Genomic DNA, 25,534 nt, shown 5'->3' with positions numbered 1-25,534 from the left:
GCATATTTCATCAGAAAATTGCAAATGCAAAATACTTGACATATTCTCTAAAATTTATATACGTAAAATATTGTTGTATATAAAACAGATTTGTGATAATGGTTCGCGTCATTAGTATTATTGTGCATGATTTAATAACTACTAGATGTACATTTTATTTTCCGATAAAACTGAGAAACCTAGATATCTTTAGATAAAAAATATAGTATTTTCTTTTTGACTGTTTATATCTCACTTTTATATTTTTTTTTAGTATTTCAATCGTTTGAAGGTTTTCAATCTTCAAACGGAATTTTCGAATATTGGAAATGGTTTCTGATCGCTATCTGCAGAATTCAGTGGGCCATAAATGCTGGTTCCACATATACATGCATCTGATGCGAAACTCAAAGATAGTACGAGATTGCGGGATAATAGAACTTCGGAAACTGCAGCGTATAACACTCTCGAAAAGAGACATTGGCCTACGAAACAAGCTATAAATGTAGCCACGTTACACTCCGTCAAAGCTGCAAAGCTGCTTTTACTAGCAATATACCAAAACAGTGCAAAGATAATGGGCATGCGAATATCCATTGGATACTACAATACACTGTGCACGCACAGCACAAATATAATAATATCAATGTATAATGTGATAGTTTATGTTAAAGAAAATAATATATCTGCAATTATATGTAACAGTATTGTGTGATCGTTGCATAAGATACACAAATAGCTTAAAATAAATCATTAATACGAGTATTTTATGGCACAAGCTAATATATTATTTATGGATAGAAAAGAGTTTAATTATAATAAATAATAATATAACTATACGTGTACATAAATAATAAATTATATATTAATAAAATAAATTATTAAAAAAAAGGTACAATTTATACACTTTAACATTGCGTGTAATGTATGGTATATATTTTCATTAAATAAAATGAGAATTATTTAATTTTAATTAATACAATAATGATCTAATCAATAAATTGGAAAATGACGTTTAAGTATCATATTGTATTGTACAATTTATGTGTGTGTAATGCTAATGTATATATTACATAAACTCTAATTTATTACTGCATTCAAGCAATATATATGTGCGTTAATTAAGATTAAGACGAAAGCACAGTTTTGCATAACGCATAAGAAAATGAACCAATCAAAGTGTTTTATTTCCTTTCTTGCCGTAAAATAAAATACTTTGATTAATTGATTTTCTTATGCCTTGTGTTGTACAAGGATCTGTGCTTCTGCCCTTAAGGGTCATCAATCAGGGTTGAGAAAATCATGTTTCTTTTTTTAAGAATAAAACATTGTATTCTTTCTTTAACATTTTTCATGTTTTAAACAGTATTTAAAAAATATATTTAAACATGTTTCACACACATAATATATTAAATAATATAAAGTAAATAACAATAATCAAAAATAAAAAAAATTGAATTAAAGACTTCTTTATGTTCAAAACAAAATACAAAAAATTAATGGATAAGAATAATAATACTATAAGAAGTCAAACGCTGTTAATAGTGCGCAATTTATATACAAAAATATCTTATTGTTAGATACAAAATTTCGAACGTTTCGGTCCCATTGTTCGGATCATCATCAGCGAATATAAAATATACAAAAGTGTTACTTGGTGTTGGAGATAATGATGTTGAAACGCAGTAATAAATATAAAACCAAATTTCATTTCATTTCTGATGTGTAAAGATTTCAAAAATATATAAAAAAAAGTACTTTCATTACGAGAGAGAGAGAGAGAGAGAGAGATTCGGCAGAAAGAAATATTTCTTTTCATGAATAATCATGGAAAGTAAATCGACTGATCAGTCAAATTGCTTAAGGATTCCAACAATATTCATGGGCCATTCTTATTTTAAAACCATTTTAAGTAATAATCATGAGATACTAATTTGATTCTAGAATGGTTATCAAAATAAAAAATTTTAAAGGATGACAAATCAAAAAAGATTTCAAAGCATTTGTAGTTTTAAACACATTTAAAACGTATTTAAAACACAAATTTATTTAAAACGATACGGTGTTTAAAGCATGTTTTAAACATTTGTTTCAAATATAAATGTTTTAAATATGACAACCCTGTTTATGACACAGAAAATGACATAAGCTATATATAAGCATAGCAAGGCCGCTGGACCAATGAGCATCTTACGTAAATCATAGCCTGTTTAAACCAAATACTCATTGGTCTAACGGTCTTATTATCATGCTTAAGCAGCTTATGTCATTTTGTGTTTGACGGACGTTATCTGCGGCTATAGAGCTATTGTGATCTGCATATCGATGCATTATACGTAGGTAGAACACTGCATGGATAGAACCACATAAAACGGCAAGAGGATTGCAAAGGGCAGTAAGAGGAATCAGGAAATTCGAGAATCAAGGAGCTACCCTTGTTATACACGACGAGTCACATCACTGAACCTATATCCCTTCTCTATTCAAACTATACAAAATTCAGATATGCTTAAATCGTAAAAGCTCTATTTTTTTCGCTCGGTCAATCCAAATTATTATAAATTCTCAACTTCTACGTGATTAGAAAAACAAATTTCTGTCGCGGTAGAAAGAAACGTTTCTTTTCGCGAATAATAATCACAGAAAGTAACTCGAGCGATCCGTCAAACAGCTTAAAGATTCCAATCACGTTTTTTTCTTTTACGAGCGAAAGTGAGAAAGAAAGATATGAACGCGCTTTCCCAGGAGTGAAGAACTTCCGATAAAGAATAAAGTAGAAGTAAAATGTATCTGCCATTGGGAGATCCGAGCGAAACTTTATGTATTGAGGTGAATTTCAGATACGATCCGACTGTGGCGAACTGATATTTACGACGACGTCGACGGCATCCATCTACGGCATTTTATTTCACGCAGCCAATACCCATTGTTTGCATAACGTGATATCTCAACCCCTACGATCATGAATACGTAATTTGCAAATGATCCGCCGCCATAGCGTTGGGAAACTCTATTTTCAATAGCAAACTTGATTTGCATTAAGATATCAGGATAATCCAACTGAGAGTACATTATCATCATAGCAGTTGAAGTGATTTCCTTCGTTAAATGTATAATCCATAGAGTAATCACTATCATTTATACTAATCGTAAAACTATCTAAAATCAATAAATAGTTCATTTGAGTTTCAATAATGATAATACAAACGTAACAAATTAAAAGATTCAGGTATGTACTAATAAATTAAATTAAATACAATAAAAATATCAATATAAGCTAATACAAATGTGTACATGAAATTTATTTACATTAAAATTTATACACAAAATTTAATTACATTTAAAATTTAAAACATTTACATTTTCTTTATTTATATCTTTTAGACAATAAATTTTACGTACACGAATGTAATGATACTGTGGAATTAATTTTAAAAAAGTTACAAAATATCTATTATAAATATCCTACAAGATTTCTAATCCCGTATAGAATTAATATTTCACAAATATGTTCATATATATTATGCTGTATTATTATGCACGAGTTGATACAGTAGTATAAGATATATTATGCAACAATCATAAATGCGTTGGACACGTAGAATGTACTTCATTCTGCTTGTTAAATTGAAACTGTTTATTCTTTTCTTGTAAGTTTAACTTACATAACAGTCACGAATACTACACTGCTTTATTTATCGAAGAATCGATTGCATTTGCTGCTGGAAAAGCTTTTATCGTCCATTTTTTCGTGAATACAATTATTTCTTTGTCACTTGCCACGTATCTATACACGTCATTTTTACGATTCTGTCCTATAAATTCGCGTAATAACAACGACCAGATTGCAACTCGATATTGCATCTTGCAAAATATGTTTATCATCCCACAAAAAAGTCATTTCGATCAATTTTTATTTTACCCGCCTACATAAGACGTATCTGATAGTATTGACACAGATTACATTTTATCTTACAATTTATAAGTAAATCTTATCGAATGTAAATAGAATCTTTTCTAGACATCAATAGAAAGTTGTGTAACAGAGAGATTTTTCTAGAATTGTTCAGGAAAAAAAAACAAGATAGAAAAGCAATATGCAAACAAATTTTCAGCAAAATTTCGCATTTATAGAATAAATTATTGTAAGTTTCTTTTCGGTTTCAAATCGGAGATGCTTTCCGTCGATATGACATCAGCAATACGCAGAGAAATCTCTCCGCTAGCAGTGCGGATTAAACTCGCGAGGCGTGAAGCCAAATCTTAGAGCGCGGAAACGCGCTAGAATTCTCTTATTGTTCGTAATCCTGGCCTGCCTTTTGTTCGCAAATCGAGCCAGCGGACGGGCAGACACGAGGAATGAGCACGCGGGAACGGGTCGGGAAAAGAAGACGCGAAAGACGAAAGAACTGCCGGCATGCATAGATCTTCCCGGTTACTGCTAGACAAATTGTAATAATCTGACAAATACAAAAGACAGAGATTCCCGTTGGTCTCTGGCCCTATGCAACAACTATACATATTAATCAACGTAATTAAGATTCATCATCTACTTGGTGATGCACGCATTGCCATTAACCACGTTAGTTACTTCTATACGCATTTAAATCTGCTGATTATTTCAGATGTCAGTAACCTTATCCTGACGAGGGCAACTAACCGCAACTCTTGAGCTTGTTATCTCAGGAAAATATCGAATAACCATGAAGTGCTTTATTTTGATCTGAACTTAACTGAAGATTAAGTCACTCGTAAATTGAATTATTTAATCTATAACTTAGCAATTAATTCGCTGATTTATAATTGACAATGTAATTGTCGATAATTCATTGTGGCAATAAATGTTGAGTATCACGCGTTGGAGCGATGACGACAAAACATCAAATGGAGGAGTGTCTCAGAGTGAAATAAAATATTTAATGTGATTACGATCGGCAAGATCCGACATGGTCTCGTGAGTTTATCGTCGTAAATAAATAAACGATTAGTCATACGATTACACTGAATGACTATAGGGAATAATTATAATAAATGACTTCGCTTATTGAATGATGTATTATCCACTTCTAATCGATTTCTCTACGATCGTAATTATGTAACTCGGTGTACTCAATTTTAATGACACCTTCATTAACATTCCTTTCGATCGCATAGTTCTTATACAGAACAGCTGTTTTTGAGGTTAAGTGCTATTCAATTATAAAAATCGAATAATTTATTGCTAATCGGAACAATAACGGACAAAATCGGTCGAAAAGTGTAACTAATAATTAATATGACGCACCAATTGGCTCATTTAACTCATTTTCACATTCTACACATTCTACTCTTATCTATTATAAAGTTGACGCATGCTCACAACATTCGCGACCCGGTGTTCTATAAACCCATATAACGTATAACGTCATCATCTCATCTCTACACTAAAGCAAATAATTTTATGCTAATGTTAAAACTGGTTAACATAAAACGTTGTTTTTTTTCATAATGCTATAAAATAAAAGAAATATTTTTTATCAATAATTCTACTGATAAAATATTTAAAAGTATTTTTATTAATAAATCATATCTCGAGTAAAGTATATTCTTTATAAATTATAATATTTTTAGTATTATATCTAATTGCACGTATTTGTAATATTGACATTGAGAAAGGTGTAAAAAATTCTCTTGAGAACAACCAAAAATTTCTAAATTATAATTCAAAGATCATTAAGATTAGAATACAATTAGTACTCAAATTTTTTTCGTTAATTTTATTAATATTGAACATTCAATGAATCATCTAATATTGAACATTCTTGTTTTATTTTAATAAACATTTTTTTACATAAACTAAAACTAAAAAAATTTTTAATACAAAAGATGATTTATATTAATTAAACTAGAATATTAATAATTTCATCTATTTCTATATAAATTAAAGTAATCTGAAGGCCCATTCACATCTAGACAAAAAAGGCCAATCACAACTCGCGCCGGTAGTCGACGATTTCAGCTTTCTGTACTGCTTACTAACGCAAGTTCTGATTGGCTACTGCTTTTCTGTCAAGGTATCAACGCGCCCTAAGATATCGAATCCGACAAGCTTGATATTTGCAATATCTTTTCGGAGGCCATCATTTCAAAATTCCTCGACATGCTTTGACGTCATTCTGCGCACAGTTATCGCGTCTCGAAGCACGCAGTAAAGACATTCGCGAGATCAGGACGAAGAGAAAAACGTTGATACGCATATAAATAAAACATCCGACAGGTGTCGGACTCGACAGGATCCCAACCGCGTAGATCCGGACCTGGGATAAGTCCAGGGGTAAACGGGGATGCACGTCGAGAGGTCGACCGAGGGTAGGGGGATGGCAGCTGGTGGCTGCGGCGGCGCGGGTGAAACGGGGACAAGGATGGTGTGTTGGTACCTGCACTCCAACGGCGGCAGTTCGGTCGGTCGTTCGGTCTCGTCGGTTGAAAAGGGGCGGTCGGGTAAGTTTGCGTTGGCGCGCGACCTATCAGTTCCTCGCGAGCCGCGAGCCGTGTCGCACCGTGTCAGGTGTGAATACGCCGCAGCTCGACCACTCTCGCAGTATCTCCCTCCCCCGTGCGTCATGCACCTGTCGCACCTGAGTGACTCGGTTTCACGTTGGTGCACGCGTGTCTCTGCTCCGAAAAAATTTGCAAACACATGCTCCTCGTGACACATTCGCTTCATCGAAGTCAAAAACAAGTCGACTCGTCGTCGACTTTCATTCATCGTTATTCGACAATCTCATCTCAAAATGACACAGACAGTACGTGATAACGAATTAATTGCATTCTCTTGGAATGACTGATCTTTAGAAATATCGTGCAGAATCGTGAAAATACGCTGCATTTAATGTGACAATATCTGTGGCTATTATTTGTGACTTAAAAAGAATTCATTCCTTAGAAAATTAGGAGTGTATAAAGATTTTAGTGTATTTATTTTTAAAAAATGGTAATGCGTCGAAACTTTTGATTAGTTAGAAATAATGTATTCTGAAGAACTCGACAGTTGTGTGAATTGGTGAAATTGTATATACGCACGTGCCTTCTTCTCTACATGCACTTGTTGGGTTGTCTAAACAAAATTAATGACGACAATTGTTATCGTTGTTTTAATGTAACATTTCATGAAAAAAAAATTAAAGCAGCAAAGACTCGTTGCACTGCTATCAATCTTGTTGCTCTGTCTCTGTTAATTTTAATCGGAAAATTCCGGACTCCAGACAATATGTACGAAATAAATGTACGAAATGTACGGAAATGAATGTGCAGAAATGAAACAAGATAAAATCTACTGATCAACAAGCGCTCTTAAATGAATCGATCGTGGACGAATTTGTAATTAAGGTCGGTAGAACTGTCGACCTTGCTGGATATTTCTACGCGTGTCTGATTATTGGGACAAACAGAAGTACAGAATTCTCTCGAAAGCAAAAGCGCGCTGTCCTTCGACCAGTACATCCCCTCCAACGATTCCCACACTCTGCAACCTCGGCGAAACGCGTGATTTACTCTCGATTGGAGAACCTCACAACGAACGGTCTCTTTGTTCACGAAAGTGAACCAAAATCGAATCCCTGAGGTTTAAATGCTAATTCGGATCCCACGATTGCGAGCCCAACAAAACGCAACGCGTCGACCACAACAGTACAGCCAAGTGCATCAGCTGGCCCGTTAAGCCGTTCGAATTGCTGTGAATCGCCGCACGAAAAATCGTGAGTATTTTAAAAGCGTTGGATTATATATCATTCGTCAGTACTTTCAAAGCGAGAGGACTTCCTGTCGCTTTTGTTAAATTGAATTTACTCACAGGAATCTTCTTTTCAAACACATGCCATGTCTGTAATTACGTTAACTTGTACCATTATGAAACAATCTCTACACGAAAATGTTATTTTTTCACAGAAATATCTGTTCCTAAAAGATTTCACGAGGAAAATTTTATTCTGAGATTAGGAAAAAAATTTCCTTCGTTCGTGACGATGACAAAGGAACCGCTTTAAAAATACAATACTACGATTATCTTTTATTTACGGATAGCCCTGGAATAAAGCAAAAATACTTCGTCATTGTATCCATAGGGTTGGCATAAAAACCCAGCGCTGTTAGATGTACGGGTAAAATCACGTTGATGAAAATTAATAGTTGCCAGACGTACAAGGTTTAATCATGCCGCAAATTTCAACACTGAAGCGCAAGAAATTCCAGTGTTATTGCAAATAGCAAATAGCAAAAGGGATTAATTTCATTGATCAATACACTGAAGCGCAAGAAATTCCAGTGTTATTGCAAATAGCAAATAGCAAAAGGGATTAATTTCAGAAGTGGGATGACAGGCACGCTGATCGGTCAGTCGAATCGCACAGCGTAATTTATTTTTAGCGATGCCGTATTCTAACAAGTGAATAATAAAACGCTTTCATTGACCAGGTGACGAAGCGGGATTGAAAGATTCACTTGAAATCAGAGGCGTTGCAAATTCGTACACGATCGAATCTATTCTTGGTCATCCACCATTTCCATCGTACCGACACTCTGCGGTTACGGTGTTCTATATTTTTTTTTTTGAAGCACGTTTTAAGCTCTCTTAAGAGATAAGGTCTTTGTGAGGTAGAAATTAAATTTTCGCAACTTTTTCTCAAAATTATTTTTCAAATTATCAATTTCAATGTAACAGTAACATTAACTGCAACTTAACATGCCATTAAGATCGTTGCCTCCGTTTTATTGACTACGTGCAACACAATTACATAACGCTTAATGTATTCCAGTCTCTTCGTTAGCATAAAATTTTTTTTTTTTAAACTTCATAGTCAATTATTTGCTCAATGAAGCAATCGGTGTAACTAAGTCTAACGTATGTTCAAATCTCGAATTTGCTAATCTAAAAATGAGAACTTTCCGGGTAAACATCTGACTCGCATCGCTTGAACCTTTCTTTAAAAAAAAAATTACAGATAAATGTTACATTCGAAACTTTACCCGCAGAGCTATATAATGTACAAGTGGGACAGTACACCGATACCATTTTAACCGCGAGATTTTACCAAAAACCGCATCGCGGTACAAATACTACCGAACCGAAGTTCCGAAGATCGTTGTCGGATAATACAAATAAAACTCGTCCATTTATGCTCATATTGCATTGTTTAATGCTGTGAATTAAATCGCAATTTCACTAACTCTTCAAAATTTTATCATTTCTCCATAAAATCAAAAAATAACAATTTGAAATTACAATTCAAATAAAATGGTTGTTAACGACAAATGCAGCAAAGCATTTGATTGTGCATAATAATTTGAATGCAAGAATGATAAATAATTGAATGATTTAGCAGAAATGTAAAGTTGAAGTTTTTACATAATAATAATTAAGATAGATCAAAGGCAACTCCGCAAGAATGTCGGTCGACTGGCGACGTAGTAAACAAGTCGTAGCACTGTTTCTGTCAAAGTTTCCTCACGAATACCATGAGTGTTTCGATCGTTTTAAATTAAGACGCATGACCAAACTGCGTGTGTAACGTCACGTGTATCGTATAGTGCATACGAACGCAGGTGCCGATATTGCAGGTATCATGTGCGTCAGAGGCTGTGACTGATAACAAAATTATTATAAAAACTATGGGCGAGTTTGGTAGAAAATTGCATTTCCCGTTTGCGCACAGACATTTCTTATGGCTTAAATATTTGATGCGTTTTCTCTATTTTCTTTCTCATCATTCTTTCTGTCACTTCAATATATCGAAATTTACGTCGAAGTGAGTTTAAGAGCTCACTCAATATTTAAAAAGAAAAACGACAAGTCCTGCATAAAAATTAATTAATGGGTTTTACAGAACATTAAAGTTAAAAAAAAATATTCCATGCGCATTAATTTGAATGTTTTATCGAAGAAAAATTGATAATAAAACCACATATGTATAAAAAAAAGTTACAATAATTAATTAATCTTGAGAAAACCCTATGTGAGTCAATACTAGATATTCGTGTGTATATGTATAGACTGCAATCATGAAAACGATTATCAATTTCTTTAAATCAAATTAAAACTACTTGGTAAAATTTGAATTAAAAATGTTTTCTCTCTCTCTCTCTCGATTATTCTAGAACTTAAGTGAAAATCGATTGTAAAGTGCCGACAATATAGCAACCCTTGACGTCATTTAGTTCTTCGTCTTTTCATGCCCATTCAAACTGACCGTGTCTGGTCCATTCTAGTGAGCTTAGCTACTGTATCTCGCTTGAGAGTCTTTTCCGTGAAATGACCTGAGGATACATTCAATCGAGCGACGCTGACATTCTTCGGTAGCTGGCGATGCATCGTTATGCATTGTAATGGGCTTCGGCGAAAGAGTCCGGAAAAGCCATCGTAAATGGCTCCAAATGGAAGGAATGAAAAACGAGAGCAGAGAAGGGATGGCGAGGAATCTCGACCAGAGAGGAGAGCCAAGAAAGGGGCCAAATAAAGGGGATTCTGACCTAGATCCCGTGTTCTTCCCTAATTCAGTTCTCTCGACTCGACCTTGTGATACTCTCGCAAATATTTCGGCGAGAAATCCGGCCGAAGTTGCGTGAGAAACTCGAACATGGACAACATGCAGATTGACGTAATCCAAGACTCGAATTGGACGATAACTTCGGATACGAAATTTCACTATAAACGAGTATAAACAAATAAAGTTAACGAACTGTACATGATAAATTGTTTCACTTCAATTACCGTAAATATTTCCCGCTTATGAGTTTGCAGAATGACGGAGAGTAGCGTGAAATATGGCTAAGAAAAATATATATTTTTCCTCTCTTATACTGAAATCAATTTTTCATTGTCAAGTTCATTGTGTAACATAAAAGCGCGATTTTCTCAGGGATTTTCTATCGACTATCTTAACGCATAAATTACACAAATTAAAGATTACGATGTAACATATATATGATAACAATTGCAAAATAAGAGATAATACATATATAGGTACCTATAATAATACGGATAATAGAATCGGTGATATGTTTAAATATATTATATGCATTAACGAAAAGCTAATGAGAAGCAGGCAGTGGCAAAATTGGAATGTGGCACACTTGTTCATGTCAGAGCTACATTAAACGTTTTATAACGAAAATTAGCTCGACAGGTTGAAATTACCGAACGCTTTGCGCTGTGGCAAAAATTCCATCGAATTGCCGTGATTAAAACTAGAGTGAGCGTAATCGTTCATTACGTGCCCAAGTGCGCGTTCACATGGCAAAGTATGATGAGCTTAACAAGATTTATGACAAATTCTATCAAAATGGTACCGTAATGTATCGTAGCGTATGACAGCTCGTGACAGCGTTTAAACAAGATTAATTCCCTGCTGTTAAGAGAACAAATCTATACGTCGCATCATCTTGAAGCAACATCAAATTTCAGATAAATTGGATTATACGCTACACGTAATTTTATTTGAATATTTAAAAAGAAAATGCATTTGACTCAGTTGATATAATATAATTTAACTCAGTCGAAATTTGTCTTTACAGAACTAAATCACGGAAGTTTGTAATAAAAGTTAAAATTAATGTAATTCTATTTTATAATACTTCTTTGCTACTTCTATGTAATATAAAAGAGATTCTTTTACGTAGTTAAGCATCGTTGATTCTCGATTACATAGCATCTCGTAACGTTACACGAATAGTTCGTTTATTATATTAGCATAGACCGTACGGGTCCTTCAGCTGCATCGAATGTTGCCTTGACATCGGCAGTTGCGTCAGCATGAGTAACATTTCGTGGCTATATATCGACTCGATTATCGTCTCGGTGTTATTCTCAGCCGCGACGACGACAATGCATATATGCGATGCATTCGAGATGCATCGATGATGGCGATCTCAAATTGAAAGTAAAAAAATAATCTTCAAAGACGAAAAATCGTGCATTTGAATATATTAATACATACGTATATCGTGTTTAATTTTAAAATATGATCATTAAACAAATTTGAGACTAAAAATAACTACTCGATAAAAGGTAACCTTTTTGCAACATTATGAATATAGGCTTTTCAATATTTTTGCTTGCTGAACACAAATCCGTGGTTTTTGACTATCCAAAAAAATTATGTCAAAAGAATGGAAAATAACAACGTTGAGAGTTTTTATGACACAAGTGACAATTTTTTTATTTTATTATTTCCATAAGCGCAAAAGTACACACTTTTATAGTTTTAAAATATATTTTATTTCAGTATGATTGTTTTTATTTTTCATAATTCAGATACATCAATTTAAAAGTAGCTCTTTTTTCTATGAAATATATATGGTTGAACATTTCGTTCCATTTAAATGTTGTATTATGTTGAAAATGCTTTTGTTTAATACTTACATAATATATACACTAAATCAAAAGTAAAACAAAAAACAAAATACAATACGACCACGAAAGAAAGAATATAATCTTAAATAAAGAGTATAATCTTAAATTACACATTGAAAATTATAATCTTCCAGCTTGTATTTTATCAATTTTATATTGTTTTTTATGTAGAGTATAATACGATTACATATTACGTAAGTACAAAAGCACTTTCCGCATAACGCAGTATTCAGATGAAACAAAATGCTTATGCCATGTATTACATGGGAAAAGAGCTATTCACACTCGTTTTGAAAATTGGTGCTGGACAATAATTAATAAGTTTAACATGAAAATGAGAAAAGAAAAGATTGGATAATATTAAAGAACGAGTATTGGACAAAAATAGTTTAAAATTTTAGATGTGTATAGCAACATTTGTCAAGCCACTGGCAAGTTCACCTGCAACATGAGAGCTAAAACTTCTCCATATTTTGAACATAGAGGTGAGTGTGTCGTTTGTGAATTATTGCGCATTTTGTTAGATAGTTGTTCATGTCGGCACGGAATAAACTTCACCAAGCAGTTACATCATTAAATATGAATAAAATATTTTATACTAATATAAACAGCATTTATTATTCTTCAAATTAATGTTAAAATCTTGTTTTAAAGTTGCTTGTTCCGTATGTTTTTTTTTGTTGTGTGTCATATCAGATAAAAAGTGTACGATATATTGAACAGTTTAAATAGTGAACGAGACTGGTTTCTGACACCTATGCTTTGTTCTGAGAATATAAGGAAGATAAGAGGCAAATAGGAAGAAAACAACATATTAGATATTAAGAGAGTAAAAAATAAAAAAAAATGATAATAAGAATGAGCGACATTCTGTGTTCCGAAAAGTACCAAAGTACCGTAAAATGGGATAACTTTAGCCCAGTTGAGATAACTTTAGTAAAAATTTTAATAAATACTTATGCCTGTTTCCACCAGTGCCAGTGTGGATTAGAGATATAGACTTCAATTCTCGATCCAACTTACTTTTCATCTTTTTCTAATTTTTAAAACTAGAAAAAGATGAAGAATAAATTGAACTGAGATTAAAGTTAATTTATATTAGTGAAAATAAATATTTAGACGGCATGCATGTCAAAATCAGGATATATACATCACAAAAGACATCTTATGATCCAAATTTTGACGCATTGTTTCAGCATTGTTAAAATTGGAGCCAAAGTTATTCTGATTTTAGGCTAAAGTTAGGCTGTTTTATACTCTAGAAGATAATAAATTAAAAGCTATTAAAACGTAATTTTATGTAAACGCAATTTTCCCAAACGTTCGCGAAGACTTTGATAATTCAAGAGATTCAAATTTAATGAATGTATTACTTGCGTATCACGAATAGAACTTTCAGATATGGATGTTCCATTGAATAAAATTTTAGACATAATTTAATACCAAAGATGTATTATAAATAAGAACACGTCGATATATACACTGAAAAAAAAGATTGACTGCTGCAACAAATTAGATGGTAAAATATGGCATAGCATTTTTAATTGGCTGCATTAGTCAATGTTTGGTTGCGTTAGCCTATCCATAATATCAATACAGGATTTCGATAGGTAACCAAAAATGGACTGCTGCAATCAATTAAAAATACTATGCCATATTTTACCATCTAATTTGCTGCAGCCAATCTTTTCTTTCAGTGTAGTTATACACTGAGAAAAAAAATTTTTCATTTGATTAAATTAATTTAGTCAAATCAATAATTTTTACTCAGAGTATGATTTCATACGTTTATAATTCTATATAAATATAAAAGAAAATATTTGCGCGATTTTATTCAAGAAAACATTTATGTGATTATAACGTCAGCGAATCAACCAGAAACTTAATAAAGTAGTGATTCGGTAAACAATAGTTGATACGCGCATGCATGTTGAGCACTGTTATATGTAGGAAATGTTGTTGAGAGCCGCAGTAAATCTACCATGCGGGATAACGCGGAATCAGATCACTTATCTGCTCTAAATAAATCGCCGCTTCCCTCGACGGCTCGTCCTATTCCCGACACCCATCGTCGGATTTGAGGGTGGAAACTTGTGAAACGCGATTACAATAGATAATACGTTCCGTCTTATATGCTGCAGGCAAGAATGCAAGGATCGCGTGCAGCAACGAACATAGCCAACTACAATCCATCGTCTGCTTCAGCTTCTACTTCCTGATCGAACGAACACGGAGTGCGAGAGTGCGTTTGAATATTCTTAGCGTTATCTACGCGAGCACGCAAACACCACCCTTCGGGCCAATCGTTTCTGCACCTCTATTCGCGCAATGCGGCTTCCGGATACCTTTTTAATTTTTTACAAGATCTTTTTCTACACTTTCGTTATTCTCGTTTATCAAATGTGACTGAGAGTATAGAATGTTAATTCAGAAATTAATGACATAATTGGGTGAAACATAAAACATATGAGCAATGTGAAGTACGTGAACAATACAAGCTTATTATTATTGCACATACTCTGTCTAAATTAATATCCCTGAAATTATTAAATATTATATACATCCTTAAGAATCAGTTCTATTATAATGTTTCTCGATATCTCTTTTAGCAAAAATTTATTTAAATTTTATATAACTATAATTATTAGTATTAAAGATATAGATATGCAATAAAATTTTGAAATTTAAACTCTGGTGTCATCAGATTTTACAATTTTGCTTAAATTCTTCTATCTTTACTCGTTTAAAATTATACGTGCCTTACACGAAAACAAAAGCATTTAAACGTTATTAATATTTAATACATATTAATGTTAAATTTAATGTAATATTTCTTCATATGTTTGTCAATATTCAATTACAATATTCAATTCAATATAAATAATTAAAAACCTGAATTCGACATAAATAAATAAAACACTTACAAAAATATAGGTATATCCATAAGATAATGAGATATAGGTATATCTATAAAGATAATGAGAAAATTGAAACGCTCTTGCACGAATCTCTGTTTGTTTATAATTTGCCAGTTGCTAAAAGTACAGATATTAATTATTGTATAATAATATACTTTAACTTGATTATCATATATTATCTTAATTCCACAGCTGGAAATGTATACCTACTGAAACTAAGTCCCCCAAATTGATTCGCTATTTCACCCCAGTAACGATCTTTCTTAGGACCTATCTACATCTATAGTAATGTCTATCGTAAATGCTTTACGATCCTTGTGACAGCCAATCAGAAGCATTATAATACACATTGACATTTTTAATTAGTTATCGTAAGAATAAGGAGCTTATGATAAACATTAGATAGATGTAGTCAGGCCTTTATAAAAGCCTAAAAAATATATTCTCCCACGCACAAAAAATATGAGCTCTATTTATAGAGTGACCCATATATTTTGCAGAAGAGTATGTTTTTAAAAATTGAAAATTAATTATTTATGACTCTACAATGTTTATTTTAAAATTGAATAAGCGTGAGAGAAGTAATTTGGAATTAATAAAAATACATAAATTAATTGATTAAAATATATAATATCAAATTTCCTGTAATATATTCTAAAATAATAAAGAATGTTTTAAAGAATTCGCAATATAGCTAGCAGATTTTGTCTGTTCAACAAGCGTAAAAAGAACATGTCTTAGGATCAAACAGTCGGCCTCCCGCGTGCATCTAAGAATGACGTATCCGTGCCATCCTGTTGAGTCACCGGGCTATCGTACCGAATAAAAATTCTGACTGCGTAAGATTTCTGGCATCGGAATTTTTATTTCCACTCAGAAATCAGCTTACGCGACATTACGGCCTGTTAACAGGCATTTATTTGAATTTTCAAGGAATGCACGGTCGATAAAAATTGCAGATAAAAATATCGGATCCTAGCGTTTATTTGATTGACAATCTACTCTCGAGAACTTTCAATTTTAATAATGTCAAATATCACAGCATGTGATAGCTTTTCTTCATTCGTTTATAGCCAATTCTCAATGCAATGTACAGTAACTTACAATACATAAAATTAAATTTTAAAAATATGGAAAATAAAAATAATATTCTATTTCTTTCTAAATTAGTTATACAAAGCTATTCACATATTTTATCATCAATAATAAAATAAATAAATAAAATAAATAAAATAAATAAATAAAATATAACACAATAATAAAATGTAACTGTAATTTAGACTGTTGCAATATGATGCGGTAGAATGAGAATTGCAATATTTGATTAAGTCGTTTAAATTATCTTGATCCTTTAGTTTATGGTAATTTCGTAAAGAGCCTGCACTTACTGCAACCACTGATGAATCGGTACGACAGACTGATAAATAACCATAATTGCGATCCCGAATGAGAATTTAGTCGCAGCTGCAATTTTATTTCAACATTTTTAAATTCCATGTCAATCTTATTTAGTATCATGACTAAATATATATCTTGTTCTTTACACGTTATATTTTTTCAACGAATATAAATTTTTTCATTGGCATCCAATAATAAACTAATATTTTTTATACTTTTCTCTATTCTCCGCTATTTTTAAAATAATTAAAATTATCGCATAAAATTCTCGCTAAATTAATTATACTCATAATATTGTACATATATTCATTGATCGCCACATTTTGTTAAAAGATATCGGATTATGACAATAGAAAATTTGTTAATATAGACTACACGATTGAGTTTGTACAATACCGAAGAGAACATGGTAGTGAAAATTCAAGCGCAGTAAATCTTTCCAAAGAAAACCGAAACTGCAAACAGAACAATTTATTTTAGCCATAAATCTGACACTCTTCTAGTGTTATGTCTTGTGTTCCACAAAGAATATGTGACAGAATTCGTTGAAGCTTCGTAATGAAGTGTGTAATGTAAATGTACATTAAAAAAGAAAATTTGCGATAGGACAGACTTTTTTCTTTAAAAATTTTTCTTTACGTATTATAAATTGTCTAATTTATCCTTTTTATTGAATATTTTTACTCTTTATCACATTCTCATGCTCGTTATGTAATAAAGGAAAAGTATAATTATTCCTATATAAATCATAATTACTATTAAAATGTGTTATGTAAAAATATTAGTAAAATCATTAAAGGCTTCATTTTATCTAAATGATTTGTGTAAATTTTTTACGTTATAATTACGTATTTACGTACTTATTTTTTCTTATTATTGAATAAAATTCTCAACATATATATATTTTATCGACAATGATAGTATAAAAATCATAATTAATCGGGGCATATAGATATTTGAATATTTAAATTGGAATTCGAGCTTTGATTATCTAGATTAAGTTACCGCATTATAGTATTGAACGACAAACGTTAATAAAAATGAATCGTTAATTAACAGATAATTCTTTTGATGTGAATTTTTTATTGAAATGAAATACTTATAAAATAATTTATTATTCTTATAAATTACCCACAGATAAGCACGCACGACCAATATTCATCATGATGAAGACGACGCGTTAATTACTTTTAACAAGCTAATTATTCGTTTATCGACTAAACCGATCCACATTCATCGATTTATAATTTAATACCCAGATGGTTGCCAACCAGAGAGGCATTTTGCCATGACGAAAGTTCACGGACGTACACATACACCTGCCAAGGACGTTCAGCAATTTGCGACCTATCTCTTGCTGTGAATCAGACCGGCGGATGCGTCCTATTTCGTTTTAATTTTAATCTGGCGATCAGGCTATCGCGTGCGGCAATAAGCACGACGATTCACGATTCATGACGAGATTAACGACAGCGTTACTTATCATTAACGCTTCATTGTGAAAGTCCTTCTATTTGCCGCACTTTTATCGTAGGTTTTAAAGCGGACTCGGTCCAGTCGACGTAATGAAGAAAAACCGACTCCCGCGTTAATGATAAAATGTAACAAATCGGTAGTTACAAATATTTTTACCACATGTTTGAAACACGTATATTGCTGTACACAAGTTTCAATTCACTAATTAATATCTTTTTTAATCGTCGATATTTATTCGGCATTAAATTTTTTAAAATTAATTATCGAAATTAGTATAGACACATTATTAATGTTAAAATTCATAAATACCAATTAATAAATATTATTTTAAAATTATTTTTATCTGAAATGTCGGATATGTTAAGTTAGCATCCCAACTATAGTACTCAGGAGTTCTGATTAGAGTTCCCACTTCCTTTTGACGAGACGAAGAGTTCCCTATAGTTAATAACAAGAGTTCCGCTCAACAAACATTTTTTTTTACATTTTTTAAAAATGGGGTGCTAACTTTTTATCGAATTTCGAGGTGGAATAGTTCTGAGCGGCTTAATAGATTCAATTTGCGATTGCCTAGAATTCCTGACATGTAAAAAAAATTTTCGAATATCAAAAAAAAAATTAAAAATTTTTGAAAAATTAATTTTTAGATACAATAGTTCTAATGATAATTTCTGCTTCTTTTTGACGATACGAAGAGTTTTCTATAATTTTTAATGACATATGCGCTTGATAATCATTTTTTAATAATTTTTTAAAAATGGGGTGCTAACTTTTTAACGAAATTCAAGGTCGCATAGTTCTAATCAGATTAACAGAAGTATTTTGTGAGTACCTAAAGTTCTTGATACATAAAAAACATTTTTGAAGAATAATAAAGTTTTAAAAAAATAGTAGAAATCTTTGAAAATTTTTTTGAGAGTACCGAATAGTTCTGGGTTGCGTTTCTTACAGTACTCGACGAGTTCTATCGAAAACTGTAAGGTGGAAAAGCGATTGGATCAACGGTTTGCAAGATACAACGATATTTGTCAGTTTAAAAAATGTAAAAAAAATGTTTATTGAGCGGAACTCTTGTTATTAACTATAGGGAACTCTTCGTCTCGTCAAAAGGAAGTGGGAACTTTAATCAGAACTCCTGAGTACTATAGTTGGGGTGCTAACTTAACATACCCTGAAATGTCACATTTTATTACACTATTTAAAAACTTACTTGACAGAGTAAAAACATTTTGTATTAAAAACGGTCCATTCAAGTCCTTGTTCAAATTTTGTAACGAATTTTTTAAACATATTCGAGTGTTAATTTAATACTATGTGATTATGTGTTATTTGAATATATTGATATTCAACACGTTTCTTGATGTTATAATAACATAATTTGTAAGTGAATAAAAAAATTATACTTTTTAAAACGCAAATTCTATAAGATAAATAAATAAAATGTGTTTATTCCATATACTATAACTATATATATGTTCAATATTTATTGAACATATATATAGTTATAACATGTTATAAATTAATCTCTAAACGTAGACTGTTGCTTATTTTGTTAAAATAAGCGCGAGATCAAATTCAAGTAAAATCATTTAATCGTTTGATACTTTTCGACAGAACTCACCGAGAACTGTTCAGAACTCCGATCAGAACTACTCGGTACTCCCAAAAAATTTTCTTTATTTCCACTATTTTTTTTAAACTTTATGATATTTCAAAAATGTTTTTTATGTATCAAGAACTCTAGGTATTCACAAAATAGTTCTGTTAAGCTGATCAGAACTATGCGACCTTGAATATCGTTAAAAAGTTAGCACTTATGAGTACTCTACCAGTTCACAAGCAGCGTAATTTAATCGGGGATCAGAAGTCGGCCGATCGAGCAGTATGATCGAACTTTTCTAAAATTATAGCCAACCGCCGGCGCTGGCAATCGTGCGCGATTGTGTGCAAGTAAATTATCTAGATCTAGCTCGAGGATGCGGTTGAGAAAACGTTGCATCGATAACAAACATAAATCATTCAAACGAGTTTGCACACTTTGTTATTCGTAGAGATATTCAACAGACACCTACGCGCTTAAAACCAGTTTAGCAATTACCAACATTGAATGAACGATTTTTTTTAAATACCTAAAGCTTTAGCTATAGAGATATAAATCTAATATATATATATAATTTGTTGGAAATAAATAATTATGTAGATTACTTAAACATCGATGACAATATTGCCAAAAGTTTTAACATTCTAGTAGTTTAATCATCTTACATAATTATTTCGATGGTCTGAACAAAATTATTTTCAAATCTGTATTTATATAACAAGAATTTTAAGTACTTGAGCAAAACTGTTCTTTCCGTAAAGGATTCATAATTCATTAGTAATAGTGACACAACTTTATATCTTTTCATATGTAAAGAAACACGAAACTAGGGCGCTATAAATCGATAACCAGGGCGCTATAAAACGATGAAACAGCATGGATATATACACATACATTTTGCAATCCGGTATATCCTGTAGAACAAAGTTTTTCCACTTCAGATGAAAGAAATTACTAACAGAACTTGACAACGCGCGAAATGTTGCTGTGATTCGATCTTCGTATTCTTATGCAGAAAATACCGCCACCCCGGGACAACCGCATTCCGCAGCGATCTGTGCAGTTGCATTCCATCATCATCGGCGCATTGTCGATGATGCACCTCGTACCATTCATACGTACCATTCATACCCAGAAGACATCCACTGGACATATTGCAATGCGCAATTTTTATTACTACAATTTTCTATCTTCTATTTGTGAAGTTCATCAATTATTGATCGTGGACTCTTGTTAGAGAACTACTGCGAGTAAAACAAAACATATGCAATTTCTCGAATCCCGCAACAATATTTGCATTGTGTCTCCAAACACGTTTCTCTAAACCGACCAATGTTTACCATTAAAATTATGTTATTCGTAACAAGTTGAATTTTACTATCTGTTATTTATATCCATTGTTCATACAATATTACGCGATTATATATTTAGGAAGATCGTTTATTCTATAGTGACAATACAATAAAATTAAAAAGTATTTAAAAATATGTATAAAATTTAAAATTTAAATATTCTTAAAAACGCATTTTTTAAATCTTAAGCTTTAAATAATCTGTTATAGAGAGTAATAAAGTGATAATAATAACTTTAGAAAACTTTAGAATATATGTGCGTATACAATATTAATACATGAACATATTAATTTTTAGACGTGCCTGATTTCCCTTCAAATTCGGTTACATTGATAAATTCTTAAATTACGCAGATTTTTAAACAAAAATTTATATAAAGTAGAGAAAAGATTAAAATAAACAGAAAGTTGATTCAACAATATTAAAAATTTATCTCTTATATAGTAAATTGTACGACTCGTATATAACGATTGCGTTTACATAAAGTTAAATCTTTAAATACTTGAGAGTTTTATTACGAACATTGCGATGGCATTAACATCGATGTTACACGATCAGAATTTAAACACGTGCCACTCTTTACGCTGTGAAATTAAATATCCGTGTAAATTCTTTCGAAATCTAACACACGTAGTAGAATATTTTATGCAACGAAGAATACTGGTCGTAAGTACAATCGTCACCTTGAAAAATCCATGGGATTGCCGTAGGTAAAATATAAACGAATTACATGCACACATATATATGTATGATATATAAAATATCTCGAATAAATACACTTCCCCCTCTCTCTGTAGCAATTCATAATATATAAAATACTGAAATAAAAACTCTAGAGAGCCAACACAGGTTATTAATGTGTAATAAATTCAATGTTTATTACAATAATATAATTAAAAACTCTTTAGTTACAGCTATATAGCCTATACGTATACTAGTTATACAAAGTAAATTATTATCTGCAAATAATAAATTTATTTATTTAATAAATATTCAAATATAGGTATATTTATATAGTAGTTTGAATTAATATTATTCTATTTTCCTTCAATGCAGATATTAATCAAATATGCGCATTTTCAGCAACATACTTGGCAGTGATTTATAACGCATAACATGCGTTTGAAAATTTCTCCTCTCACGAGAAAATTTACGCTCTGTGAGGAACTTTAGAAACTAGTAGTGGTTAAATAACTATATCGTTCAAGCATCAGCCGGTCACGTTTCACGTAAAATATGATTCGCAGTATCGCGTTCATGACTATTTTTCATCTCAGACATGAGTCATCCGAAAAGAAAATCTTTGACAATGTCCAAACTATACGTGAAATAAATTTGACCAATTGTAGAAAAAAAAATAGAAAGAAAAGCTGTCTTGTGTTCGGCAAGATGTAATATGGTAAATACCATTTCGAAATGTATATATAAATGCATACATATGTATGTACTCTGCATTTACTACTAGCCATTCTATGGCTACTCCCGTGTTTTGCAAAAGCATAATCTTATGCGTCATGCGTCAGCATGCGAAGACGCAGGTGTACTTTTTATCCCGCATTATGGTGTGACGGTGTAATATTTTTCTCGAAATTCTACGAGGCACGAACACGTCCAGGGATGATAAATGGTTTCGTAAAGATTTCATATCACCTAAACATACTTTTAATGCACGTATCTGTAAATATTTGAAACTTATTCGTATGGAAAAATGTCGTCTTTATTACGATAACAAATATCTAGTCAACATTAAAAGTATGTAAAAGAAAGTTTCTATTTAATAAAAGATTAAAGGACTCTAAAAAAATTAAAATAATACGTATAGGAAATAATCAAACGGTCAGGTGCGATACATAGTATGTAGTACAATTGGAACAAATGTTCGACAAACGTTTTTAAATCATGAATAAAATCACAACTTTCTGTTTAATATAATGTAAAATATTTTATCATTCTTCATATATGTATAGTACGTCCTATAAAAACCACAATATAACGCTTGGGTAGATTTCTGAGATTATTTTGAGAAGAAAATCATAAATCTCACACACACACACACACACACACATAATATCACAAAATTAGGGCTATAATAGTTTTTGAATTATAAGCATTTAAAGTTAGCGTATTATATCGCTTAAAGTTTACGCGTTCAGATATAGTTGGCATTTTACATTATACCATATTTGAAGGTAAACTTTAGATGGTGCGCTAACTTGAAATGCTTATAAATTAAAAACTATCATAGCCTTGACATTTTGATATTAGGATTTTTATCAAAAATAATCTCACACACTCTAAAAAATAGTATCGGTATGGATTTAACATCAGGCGATATTTACATAATTTTCATTATGTAGTGTTAATATTAACATTAACATAATGTGAATTTAATATGGATTTTAAATCTGCATCATGATGTTGTGTCGATATGAACATCAGGAGATTTTAAAATAACATCTGTTAGTGTTAATATTAACATCAATACAATGACAATTATATAAACGTCGCATGATGTTAAATCCATAATGATATTTTTTTAAATGTATAAATTTACGCTTAAGAGAGCGTTATTATGATGTTTAAGGAACACCCTATATATGTCTGAACTTATACATAAATACGAGGTTGAGCATCGAACGCTCTACACAACCAATCGAGATCGTTTATTTCCTAATCTGCACCGCGATAATTAAACGGCGCCGGCAAATAAATGACTGTTACGAACGATTTACTCTGTCTAAATTCGCTAAGTGAACGGAAATTCAAACAAATGTTTTAACAATTGTGCTGTGTTGGAGCACGATAAAAGCGACAATTCCCGTAGTACTTGTCCACTAATTGCATTCCGTTATGTACATCGTGGCCTTAATGCGACACATCACTAGTTTCAGTTACCGATACAAGAGCAGTTTTTGCCGCATATGAAAATTCAACAACACTATCCAAACGCGGGTGCAATTTATTAGTGCACATGTACTGATATATCGTATCCGTATACACATGCAACTTCACTGTCTAACGAGTTCATTTGGCGTCCCGAATGAGAGAGCTACCGCCACGTCGCGTTGCACGCGTTCGCGCGGTTATAACAACAGAAGATGGTACACGTGCGAAATTTAATTATAAACGCGAACTGACGCGCGCACAGCTTGATATTGTACACATACGTCGCCGTCAAAATGAAATTTTGGTTAGCAACGGATCAGCTACGCGATAATCTACTGTCACATTTATTGGGTTTAATAGCAGTCCACTACATACGATTTTTATTCGTGTCTCGAAACAACACAACACATTCCGGAAGCTTTAATCCTACACTGAGAAAGACATTTAATATTTATTTATGAAGTATAATGTTAATGTCACCGAAATAAATCCTTATTTAAACATGTTAAAATATAATTTCTTTTTATCTTGGCAAATAAATTATCTATTTTACTCTCTTACAATTAATAATTCCACAGAAATATAGATTCCATCATCACAGTAAAAATTTTTTTATAACCAATAAATATTGAAAAAAGTATTACATGCAACATTTGTTTGCAAATATTTTAAATTTTTTCTCAATGGGAGTTTCTCTTTGAACGAGAAAATAAAGTAAACAAAAATGTTGCGCAAAACAATTTTTACACATTTCCCTCTCGCATATTACAAAGAAAAAAAGTATCTATTTCATCTGACGCAAATATGTCTATTCTGTTAGCATATTTAAATTACTGGAAATTTAAATTTTCTTCATCTTAAAAAGAGAATTAATGAGAATGTTTTATAAAATATTTATGAGATAAATACACTTCTCGTGCACGTGCGGCAAAATCTCTCTTTTTACTCGACGAGAATATAAATAGAAAAAAGTTCGTTATGTTAAAAATAAATCATATGATACTTTTGCATAAATTTTGCGAATTTATTCGTGTAATTTTTGAAGTAATTTTGTCTAATAAATAAGAAAGTTAGTATTCTATGCCACCGACAATGAGTCTTCGTAGAGACGGATAATGCGCTTCCATTTAATCTTCACGCTTTTGCTAGAGTAAAACTCTAACGACCTTCAATTTAACCACTAATTTTCAGAGCGCTCTAAAACCCTCGGAGCGCATTTAAATGCATGAAGTTACCTTTCAGTACGCGTCCTCGCTTTATTTCCCGTACACTTGCATATGCCGGCAAAAGGACCCAATATATTTTCCGGGAAGCACAAATTATCGTCGTACCTCGCACTTTTCCACGCGTAGATCCATACCGGAGAGAAAATGAACTTCGTATCCGCTACAACTTAAACTACTCCGACGACAAATTGCCAAAGAAAAGAAAAAAAAAAGAGGTCAATAGCTACTATTCTGGAGTACAGAACATTTGTCAGCCGTTTTTATCCCATAACATCTGATAACCATCACTATATATATATACCTATTTTATTTGA

Source organism: Cyphomyrmex costatus, unplaced genomic scaffold (assembly GCF_001594065.2).
Source record: "Cyphomyrmex costatus isolate MS0001 unplaced genomic scaffold, Ccosl1.0 scaffold159, whole genome shotgun sequence".
Lineage (NCBI taxonomy): Eukaryota > Metazoa > Arthropoda > Insecta > Hymenoptera > Formicidae > Cyphomyrmex > Cyphomyrmex costatus.
This window is presented reverse-complemented; position numbering follows the sequence as displayed.